Below are 13,119 nucleotides of genomic sequence, written 5' to 3' on the forward strand. Positions count from 1 at the left end.
AGTTAGGTATCTTTATTATGAAACGTTTCGCCTACACAGTAGGCTTCTTCAGTCAAGTACAGAAAAGTTGATAGAAGCAGAAGATACTTGAAGACGATGTAATCAGTCCATCACCCTTAAAGTTTTGAGGTGGTCAGTCCCTCAGTCTGGAGAAGAGCATTGTTCCATAGTATGAAACAATATGGAGAAGAAGTGACAGGAAGGAGCTTTTTATAGCGCCAAGAGGTGAGACGTAGGCCACTAGGAGGGGCTGGATTTGAGAGGGACCTGACTTCTCAACATCTGAATTCTTACCTCTCCTAGTGGCCTACGTCTCACCTCTTGGCGCTATAAAAAGCTCCTTCCTGTCACTTCTTCTCCATATTGTTTCATACTATGGAACAATGCTCTTCTCCAGACTGAGGGACTGACCACCTCAAAACTTTAAGGGTGATGGACTGATTACATCGTCTTCAAGTATCTTCTGCTTCTATCAACTTTTCTGTACTTGACTGAAGAAGCCTACTGTGTAGGCGAAACGTTTCATAATAAAGATACCTAACTGTTGCATATGTGTCTTACCTAACAACCACCAAGAGTTGAGTACGTTGTGGCGGACTAGCTACGGGATTTTTGACCTGATCAAACAGGTTGACCAGGTCAAGACTAAACAGGACAGTGTGAACACCTAATGAAGGCGAAATTCAGTGTAATTAGAAAACATTCCAGTGCATCATTTCAACGTAAACAGTAAAACATGTGTGAATTTTCTGTGAAGTGTTGTGGATGGCTTGAGAAGTGACGACGACGGCTAATGTCTCCGGTTGAAGGTGGTGGAGGACTTCTAGGAACTTGGATGCTGGCGAAGTCTAGTGTATATAAAAAACATAGATATGACCTTCATATGCATATATACCTCTAGCACCACACACCCAGTTTACTTAAAGATAAATGCATGTAGATGTATGGAAAAATCAGAGGGATGTGTTGCGGGGAAATAGTGTTAAGAGTTGAGAGTAATAAGAAGTGGGTTAAGACCTTCCTTATACCACGGGTGGAGTGGGTTAAGACCTTCCTTATACCACGGGTGGAGTGGGTTAAGACCTTCCTTATACCACGGGTGGAGTGGGTTAAGACCTTCCTTATACCACGGGTGGAGTGGGTTAAGACCTTCCTTATACCACGGGTGGAGTGGGTTAAGACCTTCCTTATACCACGGGTGGAGTGGGTTAAGACCTTCCTTATACCACGGGTGGAGTGGGTGAAGACTTTCCTTATACCATGGGTGGAGTGGGTTAAGACTTTCCTTATACCACGGGTGGAGTGGGTGAAGACTTTCCTTATACCATGGGTGGAGTGGGTTAAGACTTTCCTGATACCACGGGTGGAGTGGGTGAAGACTTTCCTTATACCATGGGTGGAGTGGGTTAAGACCTTCCTTATACCACGGGTGGAGTGGGTGAAGACTTTCCTTATACCACGGGTGGAGTGGGTTAAGACCTTCCTTATACTACGGGTGGAGTGGGTGAAGACTTTCCTTATACCTCGGGTGGAGTGGGTGAAGACTTTCCTTATACCACGGGTGGAGTGGGTGAAGACTTTCCTTATACCACGGGTGGAGTGGGGAAAGACCTTCCTTATACCACGGGTGGAGTGGGTGAAGACTTTCCTTATACCTCGGGTGGAGTGGGTGAAGACTTTCCTTATACCACGGGTGGAGTGGGTGAAGACTTTCCTTATACCACGGGTGGAGTGGGTGAAGACTTTCCTTATACCACGGGTGGAGTGGGTTAAGACCTTCCTTATACCACGGGTGGAGTGGGTTAAGACCTTCCTTATACCACGGGTGGAGTGGGTGAAGACTTTCCTTATACCACGGGTGGAGTGGGGAAAGACCTTCCTTATACCACGGGTGGAGTGGGGAAAGACCTTTCCTATATCACGAGTGGAGTGGGTTAAGACCTTCCCTATACCACGGGTGGAGTGGGGAAAGACCTTTCCTATACCACGGGTGAAGTGGGTTAAGACCCTCCCTATACCACGGGTGGAGTGGGGACAGACCTTCCCTATATCACGAGTGGAGTGGGTTAAGACCCTCCCTATACCACGGGTGGAGTGGGGACAGACCTTCCCTATATCACGAGTGGAGTGGGTTAAGACCCTCCCTATACCACGGGTGGAGTGGGGAAAGACCTTCCCTATACCACGGGTGGAGTGGGGAAAGACCTTCCCTATACCACGGGTGGAGTGGGGAAAGACCTTCCCAATACCACGGGTGGAGTGGGGGTATGACCTTCCCAATACCACGGGTGGAGTGGGGGTATGACCTTCCCAATACCACGGGTGGAGTGGGGAAAGACCTTCCCAATACCACGGGTGGAGTGGGGAAAGACCTTCCCAATACCACGGGTGGAGTGGGGATAGGCGAGGGATTTCTATATTCTGTGTTAAACAACATGGAAATACATTTGTACCAAAAAAAAAAAAAATGTCATTGCTGGGTTTGTATATAAGTATTTTTGTGTCGTAGTCATAATGGATGGCTAGAGTTGGATTGCGTAAGCTTACCGAGATTAATATATGAACCGATATATTTAGGCTTTAAGAATGATTCAGGTAGGCTGGGATCTTTAGTAAATAATATCAGAATTAATAATGTAGCCCTTGACATTAATATTCTATTAGGAAATGAGATTAGGTATATTGTCAAAGCTAGCATCTCCGAGCAGGTAGGTGAGTTAAGGGTTGATAAATTAGACGTGTGCAATTTGTCGGTTCTCTGAACCATTCATCTACGAGATAGGGGTTCACGAAACGCAGGAACGTCCTTCTGTCAACATTGATCGGGATAACTTCTGACAGCCAGCAAAGATTGAGATCTCCCTATGGACCGTGGATAAAGTCTCTTCAGCAGACCCGTTTGTGAGACTCGTTTCCTATTTTTTACCCTATGTAGGTGGCCACCAAATTACTGGATGAAAATGCATTAGTGATTTAGCTTACGTGGCTTAGGTGGCCCGGTGGCCTGGTGGCTAAAGCTCCCGCTTCACACACGGAGGGCCCGGGTTCGATTCCCGGCGGGTGGAAACATTTCGACACGTTTCCTTACACCTGTTGTCCTGTTCACCTAACAGCAAATAGGTACCTGGGTGTTAGTCGACTGGTGTGGGTCGCATCCTGGGGGACAAGATTGAGGACCCCAATGGAAATAAGTTAGACAGTCCTCGATGACGCACTGACTTTCTTGGGTTATCCTGGGTGGCTAACCCTCCGGGGTTAAAAATCCGAACGAAATCTTATAAGGTGTGAGCCAAGCGCCTACACTTGGTAACTAGCACCTGGATTGCTGTGTAACTATCCCTTGAATATTAGGCGAAAAACTAGTACTCTTTGTGTACATTAAATATAGTAACGGAAACCCTAATTAATACAGGAGCCATTCTTCTGTGCACGTGACATCTAAGAGAGAGAGAGAGAGAGAGAGAGAGAGAGAGAGAGAGAGAGAGAGAGAGAGAGAGAGAGAGAGAGAGAGAGAGAGAGAGAGAGAGAGAGAGAGAATCATTAGAAATTCACAGCCTGGTAGATTCAGGAGATTTCTAGCTAAGATAGACTTACTCCACACTACGTAAGTCTGGTCTAGTTTATGTATGGGGGAAAGGGAGGAATTTCCTTTCATTTAGGTAACTTTGTAATGAAGTGTATCCATTGGGGTGCTTGTGAGAACAAGACAAAGAAGTGTTGTGTTACCTGTGTCAACAGCGACTGGCAGAGTGGGCGTCTTACAAGTTCTCTCGTTACTTCTTTAATGTGGTCCTTCGAAACATAATACGGATTTAGCTAGTTTAGCAGATTAATTAAGTCTTAACAAAGCTAAGCCAGTGTTACTTACCAGTGAAGTTAGGCTAGGTTAGGTAATATACCTGCACACTATTATAATCAAAAAGAAGTGCTAACCCACAAGGGCTATACAGCGCTGCAGGGCAGGGAAGGATGTGAGGGTATCGTGTAGCAAGAGGGAGGGGGACGATTAGTAGGTTATATAGTACAGCGGGGCAGTGGATAGTACAGCGGGGCAGTGGATAGTGCAGGGGTGATGGGTATCAGGAGATTGAGGTAGAAGGGGCTGGGGGGAGTGCTAAAGTTATCATCATCAGAGTTTGAGGAGTAAATCAGTTGTCAAAAAGTCAATGAAAGAGTCCTGATTAAAGGAGGGTCCATCAGCAAGAAGGGAAAGTAAAGAAAGAGCAGCAGAGCGGAGACGAAATTGAAGGTAAATTCTGTGTGCTGGTTGATAGTGGGCAGTCTAACAGAATGTGGCTAACAGATACTGGAACCTGACAATTCTCACACAGGGAAACAGGGCGCTTCTCCATGAGATACCCCTGAGTAAGACGAGTGTGACCGATGCAAAGACAGAAGAGAGTAGTCTCCCAACCTCGACATTGACAAGAAGGCCAGTAACCTTGACTCGGTTTAATAGAACGAAGTTTGTTATAGAGCAGATCAGACCAACGATGTTGCCAACGGGTGCAAAGGTGGGTAGCAATTACAGCAAAATAGTCAGTGAATGGAACACCTCTATATGAAACTGGGAGGTCATGTACTGCTGACCGTGCAGCAGTGTCTGCCTGTTCATTGCCCTGCACGTCAACATGACCAGGGACCCAAGAAAAACAATATCTTTGTTCTTGGCAGAGATACGGCGTAACCAAAGTTGGATTCGGAGAACTAGGGGGTGAGGTGTATCAAATTTTTGTAGAGCCTGTAAAGCACTAAGGGAGTCTGAAACAACCACAAATGGTGACACAGGCATAGATGCAATATGGATAAGTGCTGCAAGAATGGCATACAATTCAGCAGTAAAAAAGCTAGCCGAGTATAGTAAATGCCCTCACACGACACTGAGGAAACACTGCTGCGAATCCGACGCCGTCAGAAGACTCAGAACCATCTGTGTACACTGCATTGGCATGAGAATGAGAGCGGTAGTGGTCAAGAAAAAAAGTGTGGGAAGCTACCGTAGGCAGTTGGGCTTTTGCGCATGGCATTGAGAAAGAGCAGACACGAACAGCTGCAACTTCCCAAGGGGGTAGGGAAAAGTGAGATGCCATATGAACATAGAAAGGTGGTAACTGAAGGGAAGACAAGAGCAACTGTAGGCGAAGAGAAAAGGAACGGAGTAAACAGGGGTGACGAACAAATAAAGAATGTCTACTAACATCAGTGACTATTCTAGATATGGAAGGATTGCGGAGATCATGGGAGCAAACATAATAGCGATAACAATGGGGATCACGACTATGGGACAAGGATGGAATATTCGCTTCTGCATAGAGACTCAAGAGTTGAAGAGCGAAAAGCACCAAGGCATAAAAGTAATCCCTGTTGATGGATGGGATTAAAGCTAGAGAGAGTAGCAGGAGAGGCCGCCGGATAGATCTGGTCACCATAATCGAGTTTCGATAAAATTTGGGCTAAATGTCAGCTCCCCATGAAAGATGAGCGAGGGTTTTTAAGAAGGTTCAGCCGGCTGTGACAAATTTCCTTCAGAGAGGTAATGTGAGGTCTCCAGGATAACCTACGGTCAAACAGAAGGCCTAGAAACCTGACCCTGTCACGTTCTGGGTTACGTGGGCCATAGAGGTAAAATGGATGATCAGAGATGACAGAACGTCTAGTGAAAGTAATTTGGCGAGTTTTAGTACTGGAAAATTTAAACCCATGCATGGTGGCCCAATTGGAAGCACTATTGACGGCATGCTGGAGAAAAACTGCAATGAGGTGACAGTCAGCGCCTGCACAAGCAATAGCGAAGTGATCGACAGAGAATGATGACTAAATATTGGATGAAAGAAGAGGCCAAATCATTATAGCAAGGAGAAAAAGTGTTGTGCTCAGAACACATCTCTGGGGGACACCTTCAGCTTGGACAAAGTCCGGGGAGAGCACATTAACCCGAACACAGAAATGTCTGTCAGTTAAGAAGTTCTTAAGGAAGGATGGTAGATTGCCTCGAAGGCCTAAGGAGTGGGCTTGAGCCAAAATATTATACCTCCAAGTTGTGTCATATGCCTTCTCAAGATCAAAAAAAATGGCAATAACTGAGAGGTTATTCGCAAAGGCATTAAGAACATGCGTATCCAAGCGTAGTAAGGGGTCAATGGTAGATCGGCCCTTTCGAAAGCCATATTGATTAGTGGAGAGACTGTTGTGTGTCTGAATACCACATTAAACGTCGATTTACCAGGCGTTCCATCACCTTGTAAACTGCACTGGTAAGAGCAATGGGGTGATAGTGGGAGGCTTCATGTCCTGTAGTACCCAGTTTGTGAAAAGGAGGAACAATGTCAGATTTCCACAGCTGGGGAAGAACTTGTGACCAAATATGATTAAAGAGTTGTAAGAGGACTGCAAAGGCTGACTGATGTAAATGTAACATCCGAATATTAATGCCGTCATGCCCAGCTGCCGATGATCAGCAAGCTGAGTGAGTTGCCTCCAGTTCCAGAAGTGTAAAAGGCACATTATAAGATTCTTCTTTGAGTGAAGAAAAGTCTAAGGTCGCTGACTCTCTGTCAGACTTTGAGGAAAGAAACGAGGGGCATAGATGGAGCCCCTGAGAAATACAGACCAGATGATTACCATTTTCAATGGCAATGTCAAGGTGGTTTGCTATATGAACACCGGCAATCCGCAGAACAGGAACCGGGTCGGGAGAGTATTTACCACATAGTTTCAGTACTTTTTTTCCAGACTGCACTCATGAAGAGGCAGTGAATATGAAGGAGAAGTAAGAATGATTGGAAAATGATTGCTGTCATGTAAGCCCGGGAGAACAGACCAGTTGAAGTCTCGTGCAGTGGAGGAGGAGCAGACCGAGAGATAGATGCAAGAGTGAGTATGAGTACGACGATAAAAATGGGTGGGAGAACCCGTATTTAAAACATGGAGGGGGAGAGAAGCGAGAAAAGCCTCTAACTGAATGCTGCGGGAGTCACAATGAGCCCCCCCCCCTTCCAGACCGAGGAAATGGTGGGCATTAAAATCGCCAAATAACAGAAGTGGTGGCGGTAAGGAAGAAACAAGAAAGGCAACATCCGGAATAGATAATGCCCGAGAAGGAGAGAGATGCAAAGAACAGATTGTATACCACTTATTCAAATGGATACGAGCTGCAGTGTAATGCAGCGAAGTATGAACAAATAGCTGACAGTACGGAACATCAGTGCATATAAGAAGGGCACTTTCATTAAAGGTTCCATCAGAAAAAGGATCCGAGGAATGCAATAAATCATAGCCTGAGATGGGATGGATAACAGCAGAGTGTAATTTTGGTTTTTGTAAGCAAACACCAATAGGGGAAAACCGGGAAAGCATCATCTTAACCCACCCTAATTACCTCTGAGGCCTTGGATATTCCACTGTAAATAGGCCATGATTAGTAACGAGAAAGATACAAGAAATCTGCAGGTAAAAGTACCTATGGACTAGAGGGTTTAGGAAAGTCCACATGTAGTGGCAGCAGAAAACGTTCAAGCAGCGAAGGAATGGGACGCTGCGAAGATAGGAGTTGCGTAGATGGAGGACAGGGAAGAGGAGGAACATGTGGAGGATCACTGTCCATTGATGGTTTATAAGTCTCTTCAATATATTCTGAGATAGCTTCAAGTGTTTCGGAAGACAAAGACGTTGTATGGGAGACAATATTGGAGATGAAAGGAGGAGGGTAAGTATAGACTGGGACAGCAATGGACTGTACCAAAGTAGGAAGGGATGAAAGGGTAGATGGAGCTGGAGAAGAGGTGTGGGAGGAGACAGAAGAGGAAGAAACCTGGGAGGGGGCAGAAGAAGAGGAAACTTGAGAGGGAACAGGGAAGGAAGGTACAGTACGAGGAGGATGATGAACCTCCACACTTGTAACAGAGCCAGATAGAGGTGAAGAACCAGGTACAAAGAGTGGAAAGGTAAAATGTGGAGGTTGAAGAAGGGAAGGAAGGGTTAAAGGAGATTTGAGCAATGGGGATTTTTTGGATTTCTGAGAAGTAGAGCGGCGATTGGGAGGGGATGTTTTGCGAAGTGAGAACAGATTAAGGTGTTGAGGTAGGGACTTTTGAGTCCAGGACAGCAAAAGAATTATAGACAGGAGTGACTATGGAAGGGGTAATCCTAGAGGAGGCTGCAGAAGATGGGCCCCAGAGGTGGGGGGACGTTTAGAAACACGAAAATAAGAAATATGGGTAGTCTCCTCTATGCCATAGCATAGGGAAAACCTGCCTCTGAGACAACGGATTTCTCACTCATTTAAGTAAACTTGGCAACGGCGAGAGTAAGATGGTGAGCCTCAAGACAATTAAAGCAAGAGGGAGGTAGACTACAAGACGTATTGGAATGGTCATCAGCAGCACAGACTGGGCATTCGACCATAGACCTGCAATATTTCGCTGGATGACCAAAACGCCAGCAATTTCTACACTGTTGTGGTGTAGGGATCACCTTTCGGACTTGTAAACGATGTCCTGCTATATAAACAGAGGATGGGAGCTCACGGCAGTCGAACGTTAATCGAGCTACATTGAGGATTGGGAGGTGTTGCAGTTCTATCTGTTCTAGAATGTTATCGCCACATGTCTGGAAATTCTGTTGGAGAATGGTATGGGGCAGAACGACAGTGCTACTACAAGAATTGAGGAAATGATGTTTTTCGATAATGACAGGAACAGTATCGTTATTTGAAAGAAGAGAAAGGTCATGAGCTTGGTAAGCATTCTGGACTGTTGATGCATGTACCGCTCTTGAGAGCGTGAAATGATATAACTTTATTAACATGGTGTAGAAGCACCTTGCCAATACTATGTTCAGATAGGCAGTAGAGGAAGTCGGCAATAAAGAATTTAGTCCATACCACGGGCGGGATTGAACCCGCGGGCATTGTGTCTCAAAACTCCATACCGTCGCGTTAGCCACTGGACCAGCTAGCCATAATAAGATTCGTCCAACTAGGTATATTTCTACACCATAGGAAAGTTAGCATAGGCACCACTGTGACCACAAATGCAAGTTTTTACAGACGAATCTCCAGCTAGCGTGGCCGTGACAAACTCTAGCTCAAGTCCCCTCAATGCATTCATAATTTTTGAGCCTAGGATGTGAAGGTATGTTAGGTGTTTATTTGTAGATTATTTTGTGACAGACGTGTATATGCCTCTGTAATGGGCCTAGAGGCAAAACGGAAAATATTAATTAGAAGATTGATTATGAAGATGATGGAATTATAATCTTCTGATATTACGTAAACAAATGGAATCATGTGTATATTAAAATGTGTACTAATCCTTCGCACAAGGCTGAAAAGGACTGATGTGAAAGTTTCCTTGTCAGGGAGTGTAATAATTTGTGTAATACATGGCAAGGTTGAAGTGCTTTTGACAAAGTTTTTGCTGATGATGTATTATTTATATTGTTTGTATGGATGTGCATAGTGTTACTGTGCAAGTTTCATGTGATATGTAAACTAGGGGGGGCGAAGGGGGGATATAGGATGAATATGTGAAGAGATGTGCTGAACGGGTCAACCAGAGTATGTGTTGGATATTATAATTCTTTACTTATGTGAGGGATGAGATACTTATTGTATCTCGAGGGAATAATGACCTTCATTATCTTTGGTTACGCACTTTTAAATTCATTGTATATACGACCTATGTATTATATATGGTTTTAATAAAATAAAAAAAATACGACATGTGCCAGTGTATGGATTAAGCCCTGTAATTACTTGCCGGCGGTAAACAAATTCTTAGGTTAAGCAGTGTAATCGCTCTCTGTCTATAGATTACAAATTCCTAAATCACCTTACCAACGATATATGTATGATATTGTAATTGTGGGGCACAGTCAGCCTCCAGTCAGTTTCTCGGAGATTCCAGGTGTAACAGAGATATCCAGAGCACCTGGGGCTAGAGTATTGAATTATAATAAAGATTCTTGATTGAAGATTGCATTAAGCTGTCCACATCACTCGACAATTTTGTTTCTGGTGGAAATGATATTGTGGCAGGCTGTGTATTCATTAACATCGGAAAAGGTATTTTGAGAATGTCAATTTCATGAACATTGCAGTTTGAGAATTGGAATAATCCTGGTAAAACAGGTTTCCTCAGCCAGGAGGCAAGTACGACATTACTGCCGATAATTATAACCAAATTGTTCGAATTATTATAATCAAGGGGAAGCGTTAAACCTCTAGGATTATACAGCAAATGTGGGGGAGGATGTGGAAGGTATTCAGGCTTAATTCAAGGAATTGGAGTACAGATATAATTCCCTAGATCAAGAGCTATTGAAGAATTCCAAGAATATAGATCATATTCAGTGTGTAAGCTTGCGCACAAAACTTTTTCAGTTAGGGCTGTTGGCTGACATTTTAATTCAGAGTCGAGTCTATATATGATAAAGAAGATTGTCACCCCTAACTGAAGAGAATCCAGACACTTTTATCCTTATTTAACTTAGTATTGTGCTGTGGGGTGGGCTAATTAATGTACCGAGTATAAATTAGCGTTGCACTCTTAGCTAAAACAAACACGATTATGGTGGAAGGAACTCGAGAGTGAACTGTTTCAGCCCTAGTGAAACTAAAGCGGTCTATGGCAGTGTACAAGCGACATTTAAACAAAGCACGCGACGAGTGCCGAGAGATTAGTCAAGAAGAGAATGTGGATTACTAGGATTTACAAGGCTGCCTGAAACTTTCAGATGAAAGGTGGAAGGACTATGAGGCAGCATATCTTGTTCATGAGGTAGACGAGTCCGAAAAGAATGTTGATAAAGCTTGTGGTGAATATGATATAGACAATGTAAAGCCAAGATGCAACATTACTGGTGTCAAATGAAGGCATTAAAGGTCATTATGACAGATTAAGGAGATTAATACGACTAGAGGTACAGGCAGACTCCAGTCAGTTTGTTGCCTAGATTAGCACAACTAAATTTGCCAACGTTTGATGGTACCTTAAAAGAGTACATCACATTTATGGCCCAGATAGACGACAGGATAGATTTGTAGGATGCGGTCAAACTGCAGTATTTACGATCCCAGCTGACGGGCAAAGCACTAGACCTGGTCAGGCACTACCCAATCACCGATGCCAATTGCAAGCATACCAAGGGCCAGATTTAGGACGTGTTTGAGGATACCGATAAAATAAAGATAGCCGTATGGGGATTAGAGAAGTTCTGTATTGGGGTCGTGAGTTTGACGAACAGCTTCAAAGATTTCCATGATTGGCTAAGCTCTGGACGGTTTGTCAGCCAAGCAATCCAATGGAAATTAGCTGATACTACGATATCTGAAATACCGGACTAATTGTTTTACGATACAACAAATAATTGAGGATTGGGAGATCTCATTTCTCATCTAGTATAGTTGAGTGAGAAGAGCCACCTTCATGTATTACTCTAAACTCTCAGGAGACAAATCTAAAGGTCATAAGGCAAATGTTAAGGTGTATTATGACCAAGTAATGTAAAGGTCTCTAAACAGAATCCCAGAGCCACTCGAAATAAGATATGCGTGTTCTGTAAAGGTGAACACACAAATACGAGTTACTTTAATTATGCACCACTGAGCAATAGGCATCAGTGACTGAGTTGCAGCTATGCTTAAGGTGTTGTGGGAACAAGTCCACAAACTGCCAGACACATCTTTAGGAGTCCTACAACTGGCGTAGAAGCATCATATTCCACTATGTCCTAGTAATGTAAGGGATCCCCAGGCTAGTAGGAACATGTCTGAAAGAGTGAGCCCATGTCTGAAGTGGTAGCTAATGTAATGAACGTGGGCTAAGTCTCTAATCAGAGTGGGAGTTACAGAGGTTATGGTGTTTTAGCTACTGTCTTTGTAGCAGTTGTGAACGGAAAAAGGTCTGAAACAACCCGAGTATTCTTTGATGCTGAAGCACAAATGTCTATGATAACAGAGAAGCTAGTAGCTAACTTAAAGTTGAAGGACACCGGCAAAGTTAGTATGGCATTGAGAAGGGGTATATCCCGCCAAGGACTTACGGTGCTGCCTACGGCAATTACTGCCGGAGGCCTTGCTGCAGCAGCTCAGCGACTGAAGGAGCTACGTGTAAAGCTGATACAGTCAGAAATGTTGGTATTCTGGTGGGAGCCGATCATATGGATGACTTGCGGTCCAGAAGATGGACTATCAAGGAAGGTATTGGTTTATATAGGTCCCCAGTTGGATATATTATCGGTGGCAAGATTCCAGTCAAATTCCCTGCCTGCAAATCCAGGAGGAGGGGAAAAGGGAGGGGAGTCGAGTTGAAATCTTGATAGCAGGGGGCGTGATAATAAAGAGCATTGGCACTCACGATGAACCACCAGCAGATAGGGAGTGACGATTACTCAACCACCACCTCGTGATAACACATTTATGGGGCACCACCGATAGGGAAACATTGTTATTAAACCAAGAAAAACTCGTATCTGTGAGAAGGAAAACTACTGGGGAACGTGGGCCACTGGATAAAGACGTACAAGTGCCACTCAGACAAGGTTGAACTTGTGAGAGGTCAAAGTTAAAATGAAGGGTGTTAAGACCATCGGAATCAACAAGCTTCTACCCCTACCGGTCCACATGGTGGAAAATGGACAAAGTTAGAACAGCATCTCCTCGACGAGAGTGGCCAGACGGAGCTCGTGTCCAGGACCCACCGACGTAGGGGGCTTGTGGAAGGTAAACTTGATCTTGACTTTGAATCAACCTTTGCCGGCAGGAGGTTATGGAAATTTATTTGTACCGAAAAAAAAAAAAATCCCACTGCGAGGTTCGTAACGAGACGGGTGTAATGTATGTGAGGTGATATCTCAGCCTTATAAACCTTCTACTGCTCTATCATTTTTACAGGTCCTTGATAATGCGAGAAATTACAAATGCGCTTAGAAATTCACTATTTTTTCTCACAGTGGATGTATCGCATATTGCGATATTACTTGTTTACATAAAGCCACTAAGATAAGCCTCTCAGCTTAAGAATATGTTGGTTTCCCTATACAATGAGAATTTATCTGTTTTGTAGAATGACTCCCCCCAACACACACACACACAAAAGAGAAAAACTTAAAAGCTTGTTG

This window comes from Cherax quadricarinatus, chromosome 17 (genome assembly GCF_038502225.1).
Source record: "Cherax quadricarinatus isolate ZL_2023a chromosome 17, ASM3850222v1, whole genome shotgun sequence".
Classification (NCBI taxonomy): Eukaryota; Metazoa; Arthropoda; class Malacostraca; order Decapoda; family Parastacidae; genus Cherax; species Cherax quadricarinatus.